Source organism: Dasypus novemcinctus, chromosome 1, assembly GCF_030445035.2.
Source record: "Dasypus novemcinctus isolate mDasNov1 chromosome 1, mDasNov1.1.hap2, whole genome shotgun sequence".
NCBI lineage: Eukaryota > Metazoa > Chordata > Mammalia > Cingulata > Dasypodidae > Dasypus > Dasypus novemcinctus.
In genome coordinates, this window is record NC_080673.1 from 27,520,629 (window position 1) to 27,543,096 (window position 22,468).

A 22,468-nucleotide genomic window follows, 5' to 3' on the forward strand; every position below is an offset into this window, starting at 1 on the left:
TCCTATATTCTCTAGATGTCTCTAGAGCCCTCCAGAGTCCTGCTGTTTGAAGCACTGTTTACTGTGGCAGTCAATGAGATCCTGCTGAGACATGATAAAGGCAACCTCTGGAATGAGGTCCTGACTCACTTTGAAATCTTTAGCCATAACAACTCATTTGTATTTAATATTTCCCCCTTTTGGTCAAGGTCTTTTTCCAGATGCATCCCTAGTTGACACTTAGTAACAATCTCGGTAAAAGCTTTTAAGACTGATTCACTGGCTCAATCAGTAGAACTATGTTTAACAACTTGTGTTTGTGTATGTGTGGCGGCAGAGGGGGGGTTGGATTGTTAATTCCTGGAGAGTATCAAAAACGTTATATGTAGTTGATGATTGGAAACTATACTTTTGTCATTGCTGGTACTAGCCCTGCAATCTGTGATAATCTCACTTTCCAGTGCAGCTTCAAGATGCCCCCTGGAATGTAGGAACTTCACCAAGTGTTTTTCATCAGCATGTCTACAGGTATCCACACTACTGGATTTTTTAAAAAGAATTTTGCACCAAACAAACTAATGGTTTTGCAAAAATAACACAGTCATCAACACATGTTTTGTTTATAAAACTTCCCCCATACTATTTCAGTCATCAAATATTAAGCAATGACGATGATGTTCAAAGCAGTGTGAGGATACAAGATAAAAACAGTCCCTTCTCTCAAAAATTTTGGAATGTATGTATAGCACGAAAGCACCAAAAATGTATAGTCTTGTGAGTGTCGTGTCATATCTATCCACCTATTTAAGAGTTGAATTTTAAATTATTTTTAAATTTTATTTTTAAATGGGAACATAAAATGGTGATTAGAAAGAGGAAGTGTAAAGCAGAACGTTGAAGTCTATGGACACAGGCCAGAAAAGAAAATTCTGAAAATGTTATCTTGCAACATGGCATCTTCCCTCTGACCGCCCCCCCCCCCATTTCCTGCAAATAAACTACAGTGAAGAACCTATGATTGAGAGTACAGAAAGACGGTAACTCAGGAAGAAGGGCTGCCCCTACTTAAAAGGAGGGTTTTATATTTGTAGAGATGCCAGTGATCTAAATCTGAACATGTATACCTTGACAAATTCTGGAATAATAAAGGCCTGCGATCATCATTCTTGCTGCAATGTTTCAAGGACATCAACACAAATTCTGAGGGTTATTTTTGCACCTAAAAGAAGAAGAATTGAAAAGGAGCAATAAAGTGCATAACACAACCAGTACACACAGTTTTCAATGCTCAAGTATTTCTTCAAAATCAGTTTTGGAATCATATATAAGATGAAGCTCAAATAGAAAAAAGTATCATAAAGCTGGGTGCTCTAATGGTGAAAACTTTCCCAAAGGGACAATATAGAGTAATACATTTTACGGTTCTTAAAAGACACTTTATGGTTCTTGAAAAATGGATCAGATACTCTAGTTAAACTAGTTCTTTGCTTTAGATGAAAGCACAGGTATTAATGACTTGGACCTTTTATTGATATTTGTTTACAAATTTTGGAATGATAAAGGCTGTACAGGCCTATATAGTAAAATAAATACGACATTTTAAAATACTATGTGAGATTTTAGTGGTCATGTTTGCAGGCCACATAGACGTGGAAAGCTTCCCTAAGAGGGCAGAGGAGCAGGTGCACATGTCAAAACCACTAGGCTAGTGGCCTCCTCCGTGTTCACCAAAGACCCCTCATCTCTGCGATTGTCTTGGTATTCTCAATGGAGTAATGAAACTGAAAACCTTATTTATGAAAAAGTGGCTTAATATATTTTAGACAAATTTATAATAAAATTAAGAAGTATCTGTGACAGTTTGTAACACATTTATTCTGACTCAGGCGGGGTGACAACGGTCAGTTTTCTACTTAGGGTTGCATCATTCCTTTCATGGAGAAAAAAACATCAAGACGAAGGGTGAAAGGAATGGATAAAGGGACCGAATTCATACTCCAACATAAAAATAAGCAAGCGCAAGCCTGGCTTATTTAATAGGAATTTTTCTTTAAATGTTATACGCTCTCAAGCAATAACTTCAATGGAACACTATTTTTATCACAAACGTCGAAATTTTCGCAATGAAAGTAAAGCAGAGTGTTACTGGAAGGAAAAAGAGCGCCATCGTTAGTCAGCTGTGTTGCCTGCAAAAGCCCTTGGAGAGGATTTCTTTGAAATAGAAGGGCTGGGTGGTTCCTTTTAGGCATCTTGTGACACAAGCATCTTGACCTCTTAGGAAGTGGTTCCAGCTAATAAAGTTCTCACCCAGAATAGTATTAAACTATTTGGCAGCACCTTGGGCTTCTCTCTTCAATTAGTTCCTCCATGAACTTGCTAAGCAATTCTTAAAAATTGTCATTTGTATCCATACTGTTCTTTTAATCTGTGTTCCTAAATGCTGTGACATGGCCAGTTTTTCTGTTTCCTAAAACAAATAGGCAGATTTCTTTAAGTATGCTGAATATTCTGAAATTGTTTCCAGTAAATAATGGGACAAATAGGGTTGCAATATGACTTTTGTGGGCCCTACGCATTTTGGTCCTAGTGAATCCCTTTCCTCCATTAAATATAAATATAAAAATATTTAAAATGGCATTTTATGACTCAGTTGGTATAAAGACAAATATAATCTAGTCTGGATTCACTATTATGCAGTCATTCTTATTATATTCTTTTTTCTGATTTTTAAGGAAGTTATAAGCAAAGTATATCAGCCCCTAGGCCCTGTGTCTACTTTGCCTGATGGACAAGTTGGCCCTGCAGCTAGAACATATCTTTATTCCATCATGTTAAGGATTTAAAAGATGATTTTTAGCTTCCAATCACTTTATGTAGGATTTGGTTTGTTCATAACTATGTCTGAGGAGGCCTGAATTCCCTGGAAGTGCTGCACAGACCAGCTGAATTGGCGGGGAAATCCCCTCCCCTTCTTCAAAGAGAACATTTTTACCATACTCTGTTTTATATATGGGAGGAGGTGGGGACAGAAGGTCTTCTGTAATATTGCTTTGGGAAAAAGGAAATTCACTGCTTTTTAAATAACTTTGAAAATCGTTGTGAGAGAATCGATGTATTATAAACAAGCAGGTCACTGTATTCAAAGTATCTTTTAATTAACTTGATCATATGTACATATTTGGAAATTACTGAGCAATACATGCTTATTAAAATCTCTGCATATGATGTGAAATGTAAATGTGGGGTACATTTACTCTGCTCCCAGGAAGAACCAAATGGTGATGACATTATACAAATTCATATCTTTATACCCCTTATTGTTTAGTTTATTAAACAAATCATACTTGTTAGACTTTTACAGCACTGTAAGTGCCTTTGGATTTCATATTCTATGAAAAACAAGGTAGTGAGACTCTCCTGTTGATTTATTTTCCATCGTCCAACCCAGCTAGGTAATGCAAATTCGTGTATCACAGCTGATTGCATTTGCCAGCTGCTTGGTGTTTTTGTCTTTTTTTTTTTTCTTCCTTTTTTTACTACCCTATTTTGGCAAGCATATTGAAGTCATGACCTCGCTGGGTTAATAGCTCAGAGTTTTGATGAGCAATCTAGTAGCAAGAGGTTAAAAGAGATAAAAGATGCAGGGTGGAAAAGAAGGTAAGTCACTAAATATTAAAGCCTCAGGCTTTTCAGTTTCTATTAATGCCTATGTACTTGCTACTTATTCTGGAGCATAAGATCATAGATGTCAGCATAAATTGGAATGTATCAGGTTTTGGAAGGAGAAGCTAACCAGGGACACAGTGTGTGTTGGGGAGAGCACTGGGCTTGGAGAGAGATCCTCCTGCTTCTTCTGCTTCTGCCACTTGTTGCCTGCTCTCAGGCTAGTCAGTTAGCCTCCACAAGCTTCAGCATCTTGCCTGTAAAGTGGAAATAGCCACATCCATTTCAGCAAAATTGCTGCGATGAAAATAAAGACAATAAGGGACAGGCACTGTTGCAGACCAGATGATCTAAAATCACACCTACTATAAAAATTTAGAAACTCTAGATCCATATAACAAACCTTACAAAGACAAATCTGTCCTAGCAAGAAGGAGAGATGTCAAAGAGTTAGAAATGGAAAGGGAACCATAAAACCAAGAAATTAGCCTAAGAATTGACAGGGCAGCTGCCTTGGGGATCATTCTGTGGTATGGGTTTTGTTGCCCACTGAGGAACAGAAGACAAGGCAAAGTGATAAATAAATACTCCTGCATGAAACAAGGCTCTTTAAAAGACTACAGTCTCAGGGAAAATATTCATGAGGGAAAGAGCATCCTACCACTCACACAGGGAGATGAAAAGGAAGCTCATCTTTTTCAGACTGAATTCCATGTATACAACTGACACAATTTCTTTGAGCAATTTAACAGCTGGTCTGTACTATATTCAGGTTGGTGGCTTAAATTTGTATCACGTGCATGGGCTGGGAATCCCCAAACTAAGAAACATCTTTTTCCAGGTCAGTAATCTCTTGCAAAACAAATGCAATCTCCTATTTTTTTTTTAATTAAAAAAAAATGTTTTAAGATATTTAGACTACATAAATGTTACATAGAAAATATAGGGGGTTCCCATATGCCCCACTCCCCATACTGCCCACACTTTTCCACATTAACAATATCCTTCATTAGTGAGGTACATTCACTGCAATTGATGAACATATTTTGGAGCATTGCCCCTAAGCATGGATTATAGTTTACATTGTAGTTTACACTCTCTCCCATACAATTCTGTAGGTTATGGCAAAATATATAATGGCCTGCTTCTGATGTTACAATGTCATTCAGGACAATTCCCAGGTCCCCAAAATGGCCCCATATTGCACCTGTTTTCCCTCTCCCTGACCTCAGAACTTTCAGTGTCCACTGCTTCCACATCAATGATAAAAGTTCTTCCATTGCTAGAATCTCAATAAGTCTATAGTAGACTACCAGTAAGTCCACTCTTGTCCATAGTTCATTCCCCAATCCCCAGGATTCTGGAATGGTGAAGCCCACTCCACCTCTCATTGAGAGGGGGCTTCAGTCCCATACTACCAATGGATGTGACTCTCTTGCTTGCAGTTGTAGGCTCTCTTGTTTCCTTGGTTGTCCATCATCGCCTCCTTGTTAGTTGTCCTGGGTGAGTCCAATGAACTGGAGAGTGTTGCAACTCCTTTGAGGCTCAGGGCCCAGCTGGCACATGGACAGTCCAAAGATTAAAGTGTCTTGGATGTACCAACTCCAGCACCAACTAAGCCAATGCCACCTTGCCAGAACTCTGCAATCTCCTTTAAAGGGACATTCCTCCACTGAAGAATGCACAGGGTTCCCACAAATTACAACCTGAAAAAGTTGAGTTTACCATTGAGATTTAATTTAATCAGAAACCCATGGAAAAATCCACATGAGGAAAAATAGTACCAAGAAACAGAAAATAAAGTTCCCAAGGACTTCAAGTACATGAACATATCCAAAAAAATTTTTAAATGAGTATGCTTAAAATGATTAGGGACATAAAAATGGATTTAAATTATGAAAATATGACACCATGATAAAAGTAGGTGGGTTTGAAAAATATTTAAAGTGCTAGACATGAAAAAAGTAGTAAATATATATATATTTATTTTTAAACTCAATGAAGTAAGTTAGAAGATCAAACACAGCTGAAGAGAGATCTGGATTTCTGATTAAACTTGGAACACTCAATACCTGTGTTTACATATGTTCCTTCCTAAAGTCCCACTAAAATGAGATGCAAAGGAAATTTTTTAAGTGTAAACACAAAAGAACAAAATATATATAGGCGACAATAGCAACAAAATATTGGATTGGGCTGGGGGGAATAAAGGAAGCTGGATTGAAAAGATGTATAAGAAACCAGAAGTCCTGCAAATATTTTTCCAACCCCATGAGTCTGGGTGACTGCCCCCAATCTTGGCAGGATGGAAATGGTTTTATCACTGAGAGAGTAATAAAGAAGGACTCTGGATTTAGGAACAGACTCAGATGAAGGTGGGGTTACTGGACTGAAATTAGATGAAATGAAAGTCTGTATGATGAGTGGCAATGGATGCCTGACTCCTTCCCTCCACCCCTTTTAGCCCAGAATGTTGCTGTCAACTATATACCCCAAGGCAAGAGGTTGGAGGATTTTTTTTCCTCCGGGAAACTGACCACATAGAGAAAAGAGCTGCAGATACTGAAAGTTGAGAAACTCTCCCTCCAAAAAAAATTTTTAGAAGTCCACCATGAGCACCCATGAGTCCCTAAAGTGAAGGCCACCTGTCCATTAGCACCGAACGCATACACAGAATTTCTAATCAGAGACTCATTCTTAAATATGAGCCAATGTCTAGTTCCTCAGGACAAAAATGTTGATATCTACCATCTCTCCTCTTTTTTCTCCTAATATCCAAATTTTCCAATAATCAATTCATCAGAAAATTATGTGAATAAGTGGCACCTACAACATATATCCTGAATCCAACCTCTTTTCACGTTCTCTCTCACTGCCACCCAAGAAAGTTTTCACATCTCTTACTACAAACGTGAAAACCTCATACCTGGTCTTCCTACTTCTACTTCTCACTCCCTAAATTCCATTCTTCACCCTACAAATAGAGTTAGACTTTCAATTATAAATCTGATTATGCCACTGCCATGGTCAAAACCTTCCAACACATTACCATCAAATTCTGGGGGGAAATGTCAATGTTTTTACCATAACCTACAAGTGCTATGTAACATGGCTGCAGGCTATTTTTCTGACCATATTTCTTATGACTTGCTCTTATCACCTGCTTTTCATCTACATTGTTTCATTCATAGTCACCCCTTTGCTGGTTCTTAAATGGTTTATGTCCATTTGCAACAGCACTTACTATTCTCTCTGCCAAACTGCTCTTTTCTAATGCCTGGCTCACTCCTTCACTTTATTTACCTCTAGAGAGAGGCCTTCCCTGACCACGCTATCTAATGGCAACTCCCCGTACTCTCCATCCCATTGCCCTATTAATATTTCTTAAGAATACTTATTATTACTTGGTAATCATATAATATATTTTCTTGTTCTTCTTTTTAAATTTTCTGTCTCCAGTCTCCCTCTCTCCACTAATAAATCCTACAAAAGATGGGACTATATTTTGCTTGCTGTTATATCCCAATGCCTAGAACAGTATCAGAACAAAATCAGAGCTCAATAAATATTTGTTGAATTAACAAATTTGGATTTCAAAGAAGCTTGCACAGTAAAATTTGGGAATGAAAATACTGCTCAGAAATGTGTGTACACATATTTGGTTATCTTGTTTCTTGCCCTCTAATTAGAGAGTACATCTCTAGACCCTTCTGGCATATCTAGAAGAAATGAAAGCTACAAGCAATGTTTCTTCTATCATGAATGAAATCTGTGATAAGTACTACACAGCAAATAAGCAAGGTTATATGTCAGAGAGTAACAAGAGAAGAGGCTTTCTCAATAGAGCAATCAAGGAAAGCTATGAAATGAAGCTAAATGTTGAGTAGAAGGAACCTATTCTGCCAAGGATTGAAGGAGGGATATCCCAGGAAGAAGAAAAAAGAGATGCACACTCACTCTACCTGGAAAGAATTAAATGTTGAAGGAATAGAAAGGAAGTGAGCCTGACGGGCTTATGGTGATAAATGGGGGACTTGTAGGACATGATGTCACAAAGATATGCCTCATGTACAACTTTGTCAAACAGAGGAAAGAGTTTGAATTTTATTCTAAATACAATGGAAATTCATAGAAATATTTTAATTATGGCATTTCGGGGGAGACAATTGTATTTCAGACAATGTCAGTTAAGAGAAAAAAGAACTATATTAGGAGTAAGTGCAGAGTGATGGAAGCAATTTGAGAGGCATCTAAAAAAGGCCAAGGAAATCAGAAGAGGTTTCCTAGATGCCTAGTGCCTGAGGACAAGAAGTATCCATCTGCAGATGACTATAGAACATTCTAAAAAGGAATAACATAGAAGCAATATAAGGAACAATATAAGAGCCTAGAAGCAAGAAATCATGAGCTTACAAGTAATTCAGAATGAATTACGCTTAGAATAAAAGAGGAGAGCAGTGAACAGGAGGTGGGGAGAAGTTGCAAAGATACCGCTGGTATCTTGGTCACAGTAAAAAGCCATGACTTTGTCTTTAGAGAAATAGAGTAATCATTGAAAGAAAACCCACTTCTGAGACTGATGATGTCATTTAGTCAAGAATGCCTTGAACCAAGTTGAAAGAAGTGGGAATGGAGAAATGTTAGTGGATTTTAGAGCTATCAAGCAGAAAAAAAAGTAGTAGAACTCGATTGTTACTTGAATGTGGAAGAGAAAGGAATCAGAGATGAAACCTAGATTTTCAGTTTAAATTGGTAAGGCTAACCCCATCTACCTCCTGCTTCTATTTTCCTTTGAAATGCCATTAAAATAAAACTAAAGGTGCTTGTTAAAGGCATAAAGAAATAAAAACAAAAAAGTAGGGAACGAACATAATTCTAAAACTTGTGGTATCTGAAAAGCAGTTAGAGGTGTAGGCACTGAAAAAGGCGAGTCAAGAAAGTCAACACTGAAGATTTCAAGGAATTGCTAAGAAAACATTCCATTTACAACCAGAAATCCACAAAAGGTGAACAGGTGACCTTTGGAAGCAGGGACCAAGATGGAGCTGAAAGTATAGTGAATGGTTAAAGTCAGTTTAAGAAGCAGTAAATCCTCAGATCCTATCATGTTTGAGTGTACTGAGAATAAAACTGATAACTATATGGGATGTATAATGAAGAAATTTGGTAAGTACACAGAATTAACAATTATTAACTCTAAGGAGATACTCCTAGTTGGTCTCAAATGCCACCCATACAAACTGTTCCTTCATGTATCCATTTATTCAATAAATATGTATTGAGGCAGTATGGCATGACCACTGGTTCTAGAACTAAATTTGATTTAAATACCACTTCTGATACTTGTTATCTGTATGACCTTAGGAAAGTTGCACCTCTTCTGTTTGCTTCAGTTTTCTCTTTAACACAGGGATATAGAAGGATCCACCTTGAGATTGTAGTTCATAACTGCTTATAAACACGATGAGCCCAGTATTTGCTTCTATTGCTATTTCTACAACATATCAAACTGTTGTAGGCCCTGGGACAAGGAAAAACTCATGGACATTATAGGGTCAAAGACAAGCTGGAGGCCCAAACCAAGAATAAACAATTTCAGAGGTGGTAAGAGCTTTGAAGAAAAGGAATGATTCCCTGTAAAATTATTTGCTCAATGTTTGTTTTCATATTAAATGAATATGTGAATTAAAATTTTAATTGGCATTATGTTATCTTTTCATGGAATTTAATATCCATCAGCAAATTTAAGAAAGATGAGAACTAAGGCTGCAGGGGTGCTAGGCACTTCACATCTGATTTAATGTAAGCCATCTAGCCACATAGGATGCAGGTAGTTTTACACTTGTTTTACAAACTACAACTCAGTGAAATTCAGCAACTTTGATGGGGCTTAGGACCTATATGGCCAATGCGTGTCAGAGCAGCAAGTCACAGGCCTGTTTGTCTGACTTCAAAATCTATGCCATATAGTGTCATATTTTCTGGATATTTTCATCATTTCCTTTGCACAGAAAATTGTCGTTCTCTTTCTAATACTAAATTTAGAAAACACCTTTGTTCTCCTGTCCCCCCCCCCCCTTTTTTTTTCTTAGCTTAGTATCTACTTTAAAATATGTCAATATTTACCTATGTTTAGTTATCTTAAAATGGACATTTCAGTACAGGTTTATTTTTAATTCAAACTTTATTGGGTATCAAAAGATGATACCCAATATGTTCATAAAATCACATACGGTGCCTTTTTGCAAGAACTCCTATGCTTGCTCCTTTTTATTCTAGCATTAATCACCACCCATGCCTGTCACTAATCAGACCTTTCACTCTAAAGAGCGGCCAAGGTCTGTTCATTTCTCTTCTTTATGAAAGGCCTCTTGACTTGCTAGTCCTTGTTCAAATCTTCTCATAATACATAATGGTGATTTGGGGTATATGATTTGTCTCTAATAACCAGGAGTGGCTTGTGCTTATGCAGTTACTCATTTCACCCTTATCCTGGGATCTATCCTCTCTGTTTTCTCAAGGTAGAAAAAAAAGAATTGCCATTAAGTGATTGTATCAGGGCCACAGGGAGAGAATCAGATTTAAGTAAGGAGAGCCTCCACACTGTCACAAAGGGATTTCCACTTACCTGTGCTTGAGGGAAACGCTGTGTTCTTACCTCATCGTGCACTTGAGAGCTGGCATCAGGCTAAGAAGTAATGAGGCCCTTCCGTGGCTGGACTAGAGAATCAGGTCCAGGCCCTTAGACTCTATGTTGCAGCTGCTCTTTTTGTCCGAAGAAATCTATTTAAAGCTTCACCAGATCAGTCTCGCTGATGGATAGATTTGGAGACAAAAAACATGGATTATCATCATTTTTCCCCAGTAGCCTTTTCCTTTGTGCCATGTTGTTTTGATTTATAATTCTCTGCCCATAAATTTCTCTTCCATTGTAGCATTAGGCACTCCTGTGGGTTTAAAGAAAATTAAGCTGACAGAAGTTAAATTCCAAAAATACTTCAGGAAAAATGTGTTTTGTTTTGTTTTTGTATGATATAAGTCAATGTGAGGGCTCTAGCAGCATATTTCAGTGGCGAGAATCCATTCATTTTAATGGAATATCCAGTCTATTGGAGCATATTATGCTCAAAGAAAAACTCATTCTTAAGAATGTGCTGAACCAGGTACATAATTTACCAGAAAAGAAGCTAAGTTCAGCGTATTCTAGAAAAATGAATCACATGAGGTTTAGATCTTGTGCAATGCATTCAGCTTAAATAGCACTGTTTGCCTTCTACAACCTCGATCTGAGAAAAGCTGAAAATATAGGCACGTTGGGAAAATAGGCAGCCATGAATTCCCTGTGCTTTCACAAGTGTTGGTAAAGGTGGTGGCTCAAACAGTACCCCAGAGGCATAACTGGGGTGGAGGATGGAAAGAGATTTTTAAAATCATTATAATGGTGCTTTTGCAAGTTTTCTTTTACTTTGCCCAAACACCTAAATTCCTATGTTCTTTTTTTCTCTCTCATCTAGTTTTCTTTGCACTGTTTAACACTAGAATTGTACTGTTAACATAAGCTGTCATTTTGCAAAATTTCCTTCCTTTCTTCTTCTCCATGATGAATTAAAGCTCCTTATTCTACTTGTTTTTCCCTACAACATTTCATATTTTCTTTTTTCTCCAGGTTTTATAGATATCTGGCATTGGAGTGGCCATCTTGCCTTTTCCCATGCATTTTTACCCTTACTATTGACCAGGGCTCAAGAAACTTTTCCTGTAGATGGCCAAACAGTAAATGTTTTCAGCTTTGTAGGCCAAGCAGTATGCCCAACTATTTAAGTCTTTCTTTGTAGTGGGAAAGCAGCCACAGACAGTATGGAAATGAAGGAGTATAACTGATTTCCAATAAAAAGTTATCTACAGAAACAGGCAGCAGGATAGATTTGGCTCACAGGCTGTAGTTCCTTGCTATACACTATAGAGTGGCACAGCAAATAGAATCTTCACAATTAACCAAAAGAGATACAAAATGCTTAACCTGTGTAGTTTCATGCACCAAACTTCTTCAAATGTTTTAGACAGAGTAGAGATGCCTTAAAATTGCTGACTCACCAAAGTCCATACTGTAAATCAACTGGACATGATACCCTGAATTCATAGATGGTACCCTGCTCTATGGGCAATACATTCATTGTCAAGAAATGATAATCTGGTTTTTCGAAAACTCAAAACTAATATATAGAATCTAGCATCTATATGAAAGGAAAGCTTTACTTATTTGCAATTTCCTGTGGTGACTCAAAAATAAACAAAACAATTTTTCTTTCAAGGCAGTTGGAAAACACATTAACTAAATGATTTATAAAGAAATAAGGATCCCTAAAGTAAAAAGAGAAATCCCAAGTTTTATTTCATGTTAATAGCAAAACTTTATGAGGTAATATTCTTTCCTATTGGTTTAGGCTTTCAGACAACTCCCTAAATTTGCTTAAGTTTTTTAGAACATTTGAAGGACATATCTCAGGGAAAAAAATTTCTTATCTCAAGATGGTTCAAACATAATTATGAAAACATGATATGAAGGATCATACAGAAATTAGCCTTTCTAAATGTTATAAATTTTGTAATTTAAAAAAAATTTGAAGCATGGGTAGTATCATTTATGAATGCTATTGACTGTTTTAGTAAGAAAAACACATTTAAATCTTGAGAGTACAGGAAAACCATTGCTAAATATCATTGTCATTTTCACTCTCATATACTTCTCCTCCTTATTAGTCCCATCTCTCTACTACCCTATTTACTTAATATATATCATTTTCTTCCATATGTTTACCCTCAGGCCATTGTTTCCTGTTATTCAAAGTAACAACCACAACAACAGAAAAAATTAAAAACCTAAAAACTTCTATTGAAAAGTCAAAATGATCACATACTGAAAAAGGAAGAGTACCTAAAGAGATGTAAATTATCGTTAATTATTCAGAACCTCCCTAGGGCTTTACAGGAAGAGTAACTGTAGCTGTTTTCCCTTTTGGTTAATTATTTCAGTGTCAATATTTGAGGATCATTTACTCATACAAAATACTTCTTTCTTGTGCTCTGATATCATCTTATTTTTTAAGCAGTAAACCACATGAAAAAAAAAAAAGAAATGTGGAGATAATACTTATTCCAATTAGTTCTTTGTCCAAATTTAAGGGATCGTCTTTCTTATTTGTAATGCAGTTCCTTTCAGTTTATTGCCTAATAATGATACTAAATAATTCCATTCATTGTAATCAAATAATTCTTAATGTAACACTCTATAGATACAGGTATTTTAGGGGGATTATGTATACAGGTCCACAGAAACAGAATACCCTTAGCTTTCTAAAATAAATTTAGCTTATCAGGAATTTTGAAGAAAAAAACCAAAGGAACAAATAGTATGTTGCATAAGCATCCATTAATTACCCATTCATTTGCTTTAGGACATATAGACCATTCTAATTTTAACAGTAGCTATGGAAGGAACTTTTACAAAGAGATCTAGAAATATGCGCTCAAGTCTACCAGAATAAAAGGCCATCCAATGATGATGGTTCAACCAGAATCAAAATGACTCTTAAGCACATATTTTTTAAGTAAATAGTGACAACTATACACTTTAATGGGAAAATAAATCCAGGTGACCTGGTGTAGCAGTTTGATAATATTGATGAATTCCAAAAAAAAATATTGGATTACGTGTGTAAACTGATCTTTTACTCTGGGCATATTAGATTATATTAGATTTATAGATTTACTTGATTAAGTAATTATGTAAACCTCTTGTGCCAGTAGGGCGTTGAGTCCCCACCCATTGATGGGTGGGATCTCACAGATAAAAGGCATGGCAAAGGACAGAGTTAAGGGGTTTTGATGTTGGAGTTTGATGCTAAAGACTTAATCTGAAGCCATGGGAAGTAAACTCTCAGAGGAAACAGAAGCAAGCCACAGAAAGAGAGATACCCTAAGCCCAGGAAAAAGAAGCCTGAGGAAGGGAGGAACCCTGAACCCAGAGAGAAGCAAGACCCTGGAAGGGAAGAACCCAGGAAGCCTGAACCCTCACAGATGTTGACTGCCATCTTGCTCTAACACATGAAAATAGACTTTGGTGAGGGAAGTAACTTATGCTTTATGACCTAGTATCCATAAGCTCCTACCCCAAATATTTACCCTTTATAAAAACCAACTGATTCCCAATATTTGCATCAACACCACTTTGGCTAACTGATATACCTGGTATTCTGCAGTATATTACAACTCTGACAATTTAAAGGGAAAAAAAAACAACTTCAAGTAATTGCATGTTAAAAGAAGAGAAGCTGGTCTTTATTGTAAAACAAAAAAGGAATCAATGTATGGGTATATTTATTCTAAAAGATAATAGAGGCCTAGAGTTAACTCAAAATTACCAGAGACAGGCAAAACTGAGTGCAATCATTAATGCTGCTGCACATTCACATATGAGCACCTATATACCTAAGCTCCATTAAATATGCTGAGTAATTGATCAAAATATAAAGTCAAATGACTAACTCTCTGTGATCTGGCCTAACGGATTAGGAATTTGGCCTGGAATATACTACCATTGGAAAATGAGGCAGTATCAGTATTGTGGAGTTGGGGATGGAAGGTAGAGGGACTGCCACAAGGATAGGAACATAATGTCTCCACTGGTAGACCAAAGATGCAAGTTTGATGTTAATTTTCAATTTAATGGATTCTGAGCATCTATTATATAGTGCCATCAACCCAAAGGAATTAGGGAAGTTTAGATAATATTTATCCCATAGAGATAAGCCAGCTTTGTCCCTATTTCCACTAATATCTAGTACCAATTTGGAGAGGAGGAAATTGTCAAAAAGAAAAGACTCTCTGCCATATAAATTTGTTTGTCTTTATACTTTCCTCCCCCTTTTGGTGAAGGTCTTTTTCCAATTACATTGCTAGTTGGTGCTTGGTAGTAATTCCTTGGTTCCAAGGAGGCTCATCCCCGGGAGTCGCATCCCATATCGGGGTGGGGGATGGTTGGGGAAGGTAATGCACATATATGCTGAGTTTGGCCTAAAGACAGGCTACATTTGAGCCACCAGGAGGCTCACAGGAGGTAACATCAGCAATTTATAAAACTAGGCTGTTTCAGTTTCAAAAGAAAATGTTCATAAGTACAGTCATCAATATCAAGGGGATGTCAATGGTCCATCCTCTTTCAATGCCCCTGTACTCAGGGTATTCTTGCTGTCCCATTAGAGAATGTGGCAAAACTCCCCAGGATGGGAACTGAATATTCTTTTGGTTATTTTGTGGCTGTTCACCCACAGTGAAAAAACCCCATGAACACATGAACTCTTTTATATGCCTTATAGATATGCCCCAGGCGAAACTCCTCCCATGTATCCCCCAATCACTGACACCCCACAACAATCATCCTCCCCTGCCACAGTTGTAACCTTTCTGTGATCCAAAACTTCTTCACAAATGAAGCCCACAAAATAACCATATAAAATCAATAAGAAAAAGAAATAATAATGATAGTTTTTAAAACAACAAATATACTACAAAAAGATTTTTAAAAATTTGAAATAATAAAAAATAATAATTTTTAAAAAACTAAACTTGGCATTATGTCTTTCAAGGTGACTCGAAAGGTCATTCCAGAAGTTACACTTATGCACATCTCGTCAGGATCTCATTGCCTACCACAGTAAATATTGCCTCAAATAGTGGGACTCCTGAGGGCTCTGGAGACATCCAGACACTATAGGTAAGGCTGACAGCTCAGGAGTTTGGCGCCCTGTCAGGGGCCCTACTTTGGAATTTTTACTCCTCAGTGTGACAGAGATGGACTCCGTTATGGTTTCCCTACACATGGCTCTTCTGCCCCTTATATTCAAACCTATAATCACTAGAGTTGGTAGGTTTATGTCCAAGAGGCTTAAATCTTTGATCCATCCATGTGCCAGTTGAGTCCTGAATCTCAGCAGAGTTGCAACACCTACTCTTCAGTTCATTGGACTCACCCAAGACAACTAACAAGGAAATGATGAAGGACAATGTCCATCCCAAGGGACAGAGAAATTCTGCAACTGCAAGCAAGATAGTCCCATCTGTCTGCCCCATGGGCCCTAATCCCCTTCTCAATTAGAGGCAGAGTGGGCATCACCATCCCAGAATCCTCAGGATTGAGGAATGAATGATGGACTAGAGTAGACTGTTATTCTACTATAGACTTATAGTTATTCTAGCAACGGGAGAACTTTTATCATTAATGTGGAGGCGGTGATCACTGAAGGGTCTGAGGGGAGGGAGAGGGGAAAAATAGTATAATGTGGGGGTATTTTCAGGACATTGGAATTGTCCTGAATGACTTTGCAATGACAGACACAAGCCATTATATATCTTGTCATAACTTACAAAATTGTACGGGAGAGAGTTTAAACTATCATAGAAACTATAATCCATACTCAGTGGCAATGCTTCAATATGTGTTTATCAATTGCAACAAATATATCACACTAATGAAGGATATTATTAATGTGGGAAAGTGTGGGAGGGGTAGGCAGTGGGACATATGGGAATCCCCTACATTTTTTTTATGTATCATTTATGTAATCTAAGTATCTGTAAAAAATTTTTTTTAATTAAAAAAGAGAACAAGTGGGAATCAAAAAGACAAAAAAGACCTAGACTACAAAGCTGCCTTCAGGAGTTCTTTGCAGTTCCTAAAAATATCCATCTGATCATCTGATTTATGTTTCTCAACAAGAGTTCCACTCCTCTTGGGACCCAAGAATAGAACATCCTGTTTCTAGCAAGTAAATATCTGTTTTGCATTTAAGGAAACTGAAGATATTCATTAACTCCTGAGTAGTTAAAGAATTAATATGTTCCTTGTAACTTCCTATTCCTAGTCTAATTGTATAGCAATTGCATAGAGTAGACCATTAATCTTCAGAAGTAATACATCCCAGGACCATCAAGCAACCCCTTATTTATTAATATTATACAGTTAATTTCCTTTAGATGCTTTCCTTTTTTCTTTAAACCAATCATCATTTCCTTACCCTATTATTAGTTATACCAACTAAATAACAGAACTTGTAATAACCTTAGTTCTTCTCTTTCTTCTCCCAAAACAGTGTTATTATCTGGTTTGCCTATAGTATCTCTATCAAAGTTAAATTATCATTTAATTTTCTTAAAGTTACTGATTTGATGAGGTAACAGCTTAGGTGTTCAGAATAGAAATTAGCATGTAGGAAATGCCAGAATAACATATTAATACATTAAATAATTGCATTATACTTGCCAGGTGTTAAAAATTACTTTAGGGACAACAGAGAGATTGTACTTACATGATAATGAAATTTTGGATTAAAAGTATAAAAACACAAATTATAAATGAAGGAAGTGTGGAAACTGAGATGAATTTTGTGCAGTCTCTTCTACATTCTGTCTTATTGCCCACTTATACCCATCTGACATTTTATTAATAAATAAAAATATATGGATAATGTGATTTATTTTAAATAATTTTTTCTTCATTTTTAAATGAGCTTTAGATTACATAAAAATATAGGGGTTTCCTATATACCCTACCCCCACACACACACTTTCCCCATTAACATCTTTCATTAGTGTGGTGCATTTGTTACAATTGATGAACACTTACAGAAGTATTGTGACTGACTGTGGTCTATAGTTTACATTGTAGTTTATACTTTGCACCACACGATTTTATAGGTTTTGACAAAATGTATAATGGCTGGTATATGTCATTGAAATACCATGCAGAACGATTCCAATTGTCTCAAAATGCCCCATGTTACACCTATGCTTCCCTCTCCCTCCCCTCAGAGCCTCTTGTAGCCACTGTTTTTATATCAATATTAAAATTTTTCCATTACTGAGTGGGCAATCATCATCCCCAAATCCTCTAGTACCAGTAGGGAACAAATAGGGAAACAAACAAACCTAAGGGATGAATGTAACTATGGTCTGAAATAGATTTATTATTATTCTAGTAATGAAAAAACTTGTAATATTGATAATGTGATTTTAATAAACAAAGTATGCCATAATAGCCAACTGACCCTATTATTAAATTATTACCCCAAAGATCTACAAATCAATTATTTTAAATCAAACATTTTTTTTTGCTATGGCTTATTCTGAAATGTCAATAATCCTTAATAAGAATCTAATTTATACAGTTACTTTGGCATGAAGTTGGCAGTCTAAGTTGGTGGATATAAGGAAGGTGACAACTCGGGCTGGTTAAATATTCTATAGGGAGGAGCATCTCCACGTGGTTTGTTGTGGCTGCAATGAGTTGAACTTCAGAAGAGCCATGTTTCCTGCAGATTCTAAGTATGTCTTCTGTGTCTCTGGGGATTTTGTTAAAGTTTATAGTACAGTTACAGAAGAAAGTGTACGTGTATTGCATGGACACAGAAATCTGGTGAATGAAATCCAGCTCAACCCCAACAACCATTTACGGCTATATTCTTGTTCCTTTGATGGCACAACTAAACTGTGGGACTATATAGATGGTAGTTTGATAAAGACTTTCATAGTTGGACATAAACTTCATGCCCACTTTACTCTTATCAGTGTGGAGGATTCTGTCTTTGTTATAATAAATAAAGAAAAACCAAATATATTTCAGCTGGTTTCAGTGAAACTACCCAAATTATCAAGCCAGGAAGTAGAAGCTAAAGAGGTATCCCTTGTTTTGGATTACATAAATAAGTCACCCAAGTGCATTGCCTTTGGGAATAAGGGACAATATGTTGCAGCAATATGGGACTTTTATTTGTCTGTTTATTTTTTCAAAAAGAAAACAACATCAAGGTTAACTTTGTCATCATCAAGGAATAAGAAACGTTCTAAGAACAATTTTACATGTGCATCATGCCCCCCACAGGAAGACTGCATAGCACCTGGTCACTAGGATGGCAAAATTCATCTTTGGAGAAATTTTGATGATGATAAGAAATACACACACACATGTTTACATTGGCACCAGGATATGGTCAAGGATTTGGCTTTTTCAGCGACAGGCACCAGTCTGCAGAGCAGGGGTGGTGCGTCTGTGCTTGTCGAGTGGCGTGACACAACAGAGAAGAATAAAGAGTTTCTCCCACGTTTAGGAGCTGCTATTGAACATATTTCAGTCTCACCTGCAGGAGATTTGTTCTGTACTTCTCACTCTGATAACAAGATAATAGTCATTCACAGGAATCTTGAGGCATCTGCAGTAATTCAAGGCCTAGTGAAAAACAGCAGTATCTTTACTGGTTTGATGATTGATTCAAGAACTAAAGCTTTGGTTTTGAATGGAAAACCTGGCCACCTACAGTTTTATTCTCTGCAGAGTGATAAGCCGTTATACAATATATTATACAGCAAGAATATATCAATGATTACGGTCTGACCCAAACTGAACTAATAAAGGCTACATTTGGGTACCAAGGTAACTGGCTTGCAACAGTGGAACAACGGCAAGAAAAAGAGACTGCACTTGAATTGCAGATGAAACTGTGGGCATATAATAAGAAAACACAAAGGTTTATTCTTAACACAAAGGTTAACATGCCACATGAAGTCCACATCACAGCTCTCTGTTTCTGCAATGCAGAAAAATCTGACACCCCCACCTTGGTTACAGCTAGTAAAGATGGTCACTTCAAAGGGTGGATATTAACAGATGACTCTGATATATACAAAAAAGCTGTTGGCTGGACTTGTGAGGTAGTTACCACAAATACCAAGCAACTAACTGTTGTTTCTCTGAAGATGTCTCTTTCCTTGCAGTTAATGTTGAGGAAATTGTTACAGGATGGGATTCAGTGACATGGGAGCTTAAATGTACATTTTGCCAATGAGCCGGGAAAATAAGGCACCTTTGCTTTGGGAGATAGCTGTGTTCAAAGCATCTTCTTGATGCTACTGAAAATGGCATCCTTTGCTGTTGGAATCTGCTCAGATGTGCCTTGGAATGGAGTGCAAAATTAAATGTTAGCGTTATAGAGCCTGATCCTAATTCAGAGACTATTGCTGCAATCTCTCAGTCTACAATGGGTTCATATTTGTTTGTATTTAAACCTAGTGAGGCAAGGTCATTGTATATTCAAAGAAATATCTCCAGAGAGGAAGTCCACCGGGGAGTGTTTGTTGCATGAGATGTCCCTGAATCATTCACCTCAGAAGCTTACCAGTGGCTGAGCAGATCTCAATCTTACTTCCTAACAAAATCACAGAGTTTATTGACATCAAGTACAAAGTCTCCAGATGAGAAACTCACACCAACAAGCAAACAGCTACTAGCAGAAGAAAGTCTACCAATAACCCCATTTTACTTCATACTGGGAAAACACAGGCAACAGCAGCATGAAAAATTTAGTGAAGATTTAGGGAATGAACTGGTACAACTACCCTTAACAGAAAACATACCTGCAATTAATGAGCTTCTTCACACTCCATCCTGCTTCTTTTCTGCCATCTGCTTCTTTTCTGTGTTCCATGTTTGTAAATTCATTACTGCTGTCTAAGGAGATCAAAGTGCTGAAGAAATTTCTGATGATGTCGATATGGAAGAAGAAAAAGAAAGTGATGATTCAGATAAAGAAAGTTATTTTACTGAAAGAGTCCAGGATACAAATAACACAGATTTAGGAGAAGATATTATACATCAATGGTTAAAATCTGAAGAAAAAGAACTGAGAAAATAGGGAAAGTGGACTATAGCTGGGTAACTGCTCTTTCAGCACTAGAGGAGGGGTGGGGTAGCACTTTGTTTTTTACTGTATGTTGATACTCCAGAAACATCTTTTTTAATGTTATGTCTGCTAAAGATTAACAGGCTTTACTTTTTATATAATGTAATTTATCTGTGATTCTGAGCTATGAAAAGTTGTGAAAATCAAAAACCTTTGTTGATGGTGTTTTTAAGTTTGACACCAAAATTTATTTGGTGGCAAAACATGATCTGAACTGTTTTTAGTACTTTACATTTGAGGCTGTTTTTAACCCTAATTTTCCCCCTTAGTTTATTTATTTCTCTTAGAGAAATATATTTGATTTTATGGTATCTCCTCTGACCCCACTTAAGGGTTTATATAATATATGGGCTGCCTAAAATCTGAAAAATTTTAAATACAAATCATCTGGCCCCAAGCATTTCAAGTAAGGACTTGTCTACTATATGTGTAAATATAATGTTCCATACCAGCCTGGCATAAGAAGAGCTGTGGATACTGACTGTGGATGCTGAGTTCATTGTTTTTAACCAAAGTCCGTTGTTACTAAACAAGAATCCAAGTCCCCTCTGAAAAAAAAAAAATCTATAGTAGTTTGCTGAATTATTTTCTGTGAACATGTAGAAATATGATTGGACATACTTTAAAATTTTATCAGGCTAAAATGATCTATAGTGATGGACCATAGTTTTGAAATTTGAGATACTAACTGTCCTTTTATCGTGTCCTTGAGTGTACCTTAAACATTTCTTCTGGCAGCTCATGGTCCTGCCTATGTGTACGTCTTTGACCAACTTCCCTGTCATTGCTTACTGGCTTTAACTTCAGACACAAATCCTTGAAGGGATCCTCAGTATTCCTAAGAAGCCCATCCTTGCCTGACTTCACCTGACTCCACACTTAACCAACAATATGGAATAGCGTCAGTGGAAACATATGCCTGAGAATTTAGTTCTGAACTCATTTCAACTCTTTTCTTTTTTAACATTTTCTATTAAGTTTATCATTCATACATGAAGACACATAAACAATAATTGTATTAAAAAAAAGACAAGTGTATAGAAAAAGTTGTGAACTTACAAAACAAACATGCACATCATCATACAGACCTAACATACATTACTCCACCACCAACACCTTGCATTGTTGGGAAACAATTATTATAAACTATTTCAACTCTTTACCAACCACCCTATTGAGAAGTACCATCTTTATAAAATTTTCTTTCACTGTCCCTCTATTGTTGACGCCTAGATTAAGTCCAATAGCAAAGTGCTTTGTATTTTAGGTCCCATATTTTGCATTCCTGTAGAGCTGCTTTTCATTGACATAACCTAAATACATCCAGTCCTTATTGGTCCCAGTTCAAGTCCTCTCTGATAACAAAATGATGAAAATTTATTTTCACTCAAAGGAAATGAAATTCCAACTCTGAAAGCACTGATAAACAATCTCATTCTTTCTTGAAGAATGAGGGGTAGGAGCAAAGTTTGAATCAGGTCACAGGACACACAATAAAAATTCCTAAAACTATCCTTTCCTTATCTCCATCCCCTAAGTCTTCTCTCATTGTAACAACTGCTCATCTTTACCACAGAATTCTTAAAATGGCTCTCAGCTCCCTATCACTCTGTCCCAACTCCTCCTCTTCATTAGATCTTATTTCTTTCCAGTTTTCATTTGTAGGGAAATCTATCCCACGTCTCTTTCTCCCTTAAGTATCACTATCTACCAATCCATATGGCATGACGAAAGCATGGTAAACAAGCAGGGAAGCTTTTAAAAAGGAGGGGGCTGAGAATGCTTATATTTCAGTATATCTTTCCTCTGTTACTCTGAATTTGACTTTCTACCCTTGGGAAATAATAATGGACGTGTGTTTGAAACTCGGTGCTGTACTCATTATAAAGAACTGTTGAGCATATTTTTTATCACCACTTCTCTTAAATGATGACCCAGGGTGAAATTTCTCTTTGGTCTCGGTATCTGCAGTTGTGCTTCTCCTAATCATTTAGTTTGTTTTTATCTTATGGGCAGTATGAATCATATAATTCTTT

The 22,468-nt window shown here is 36.7% G+C and overlaps 1 protein-coding gene, 1 long non-coding RNA gene and 1 pseudogene across 2 annotated transcripts in view; 2 read left to right on the plus strand and 1 right to left on the minus strand.

Annotated features, from left to right (window-relative positions):
* Positions 1 to 22,468, plus strand: part of MARCHF1 (membrane associated ring-CH-type finger 1) — an 876,835-nt gene that overhangs the window by 729,379 nt on the left and 124,988 nt on the right. The gene's annotated exons all lie outside the window — the stretch shown is intronic.
* Positions 3,174 to 22,468, minus strand: part of LOC131273244 (uncharacterized) — a 50,707-nt gene continuing 31,412 nt past the window's right edge. The window contains exons 2-3 of the long non-coding RNA XR_009180396.1: positions 10,301 to 10,454; positions 3,174 to 5,348 (exon numbers count right to left, since the gene is read on the minus strand). This is a non-coding gene — a long non-coding RNA (uncharacterized lncRNA). The remainder of the gene's footprint in view (positions 5,349 to 10,300; positions 10,455 to 22,468) is intronic.
* LOC139439222 (WD repeat-containing protein 75 pseudogene) lies at positions 14,247 to 20,467 on the plus strand (annotated as a pseudogene).